The sequence below is a fragment of the Echinops telfairi genome, unplaced genomic scaffold, assembly GCF_000313985.2.
Source record: "Echinops telfairi isolate 266 unplaced genomic scaffold, ASM31398v2 ScPeMD7_34;HRSCAF=130, whole genome shotgun sequence".
In the NCBI taxonomy this organism is placed as follows: domain Eukaryota; kingdom Metazoa; phylum Chordata; class Mammalia; order Afrosoricida; family Tenrecidae; genus Echinops; species Echinops telfairi.
In genome coordinates, this window is record NW_022103931.1 from 4,053,116 (window position 1) to 4,055,355 (window position 2,240).

Genomic DNA, 2,240 nt, shown 5'->3' on the forward strand with positions numbered 1-2,240 from the left:
GATATAGTGTCTGGGGTCTTAAAAGCTTGAAGGTAAACAAGCGGCAATCTAGCTCAGAAGTAGCAAAGTCCACGTGGAAGAACACATCAGCCTGTGTCATCAGAAGGTGCCGAAGGGATCAGTTGGTGCTGAAGGGATCAGTTATCTGGCGTCAAAGAACAAAAAATCATATCATGGTTTCAACATTTTCTCTGTGTGTGTGGTTGTTTTGTTTTTGTTTATACTGGGGTTTATCTCAGGTGTATTTTGTCATTGGGAGTGACCCTCTTGAATTTTTGTTGTATATTTTTCTGGTTTTCAGTCTCTGAAACCTAGGACTGATGAACCTATAGAGACAGCAAGTAGAGTAAGGATTTCTGAGGGGTACAGTGAGGGAGGGGGGAGGATAAAAAAGGGCTGATGTTAAGGAGTTCAAGAAGGAAGATAATGTTTTGAAACTGATTGTGGTAGCAGTTGTATAACACTGCTTGATGTGCTTGAACTATGGAACGATATGATATCAGAATTAGCTCCCACTACAATTTTTGTTTGCTTTTATAAAAAGAAAAGAATGTTCCTTTGAGGACTAAGGTATGCCTGACCCAAGCCATGGTATTTTCAATTGCCTCATCTGCATCTGTAAGTTGGACATTGAGTATGGAGGACTGAAGTAGAATCAATGGATTTGAATTGTGGTGCTGGTGAAGAACAATTGAAAATACCATTGACTGCCAAAGGGAAAACAAATCTCTCTTGGAAGAAGTACGGCCAGAGTACTCCTCTAAGCCACACATGGTGAGACTTCATCTTACATACTTTGGACATGTTGTCAAGAAGGACATCATGCTTGGTAGAGGGGCAGTGAAAAAGAGGAAGGCCTTCAAGCAGATGGATTGACACAGTTTCTGCAACAATGCTCTCAAGCATAGGAAAAATTGTGAGGACGGAGCAGAACCAGGCAGTGTTTTGTTCTGTTTTTCGTAGGATCATAGGATGACTATAGGTCAGAACTGACTCCATGACTCCTAACAACACCAGCAATTTAAAGTCGTAGGACACAGGATGACATGTCTTTGGATGTATTTGATATTAAGTATCTATAACATTTAATTGATGCTTTGTGATTAATTAGTTGGGCTTCGTGATTAATTAGCAGAAAAATGCTGAACATGAATTTTTAAATATTGTTTTATTAGTAGCATAAATATGGTTAAACATTTGGTCAGCCTTCCCTTTAAGTAGGAATTTATGCAACATAAAATTTCTGTGCCGCAATTACCTCATTCATAAAATGGACAAGACCAGTATTCAATTGATGTGTACATGTACAGTTGTACTGATTGTTTACATTTGTCCATTCTCAGTCATGACCTATGTCATACCCGTTGCTAAATATTATTGTGGTTATCTTCCCTAAAGATGGGAATAGTAATGGTACTTGCCTTGTAGAATTCTTCTGAGGATTTTATGAATAATGTACATAGTTTTTAACACGGTGGCTGGCACATAATACAGTCAAGAACTGTGCTTAAAAGGCTCTGTAGTTACAAAGAATTTGTTATAATAAGGAATAGTTTAAATCTTGTCTCCTGTCAAATCCTTCTTTTAATTTATCAAAGACTTCCTGACATTTAGATCTCTCAACTTCTTTTTCCAGCCTTTACTCAGGCAATAAATTAATAGGGAGTTCTACTGGGTAAAACTAGGTTACAAACTTGTAATAATAATCAATGTCAGCCATCATCTGTTCCTTTATGTCTGAGTTGCCCAACTGCCAAATCATCTCAGCTATATCACAAATCATTTGTTGTTGTTGTTGTTGTTGTTGTTGTTAGGTGCCATTAATCCAACAAGTCGGATCCAACCCATAACAATACTATACACAACAGAACAAATCACTGTCTGGTCCTGTGCCAGCCTCAAAAGTGTTGCTATGCTTGAGCCCATTGTTACAGCCCTTGTGTCAATCCATCTGCTTGAAGGCCTTCCTTTTTTACAGTGCACTTTACTTTACCAAGCTTGATGTCCTTCTATAGGGACTGGTCTCTCTTGACATATCAAAAGTATGTAAGACGTTGTGAGGGTTCTAGACTTCTTTACATTGATTCATAATCCAGACTGATTGATCTTCATCAGCAAGTGCTTCAACTCCTCCTCACTTGCAGCAAACAAGGTTGTGCCATCTGCATATCACAGGTTGCTAATAAGCCTTCCTCTAATCCTGAGATCACATTCTTCTTCATAGAATCCAGTTTCCCTGG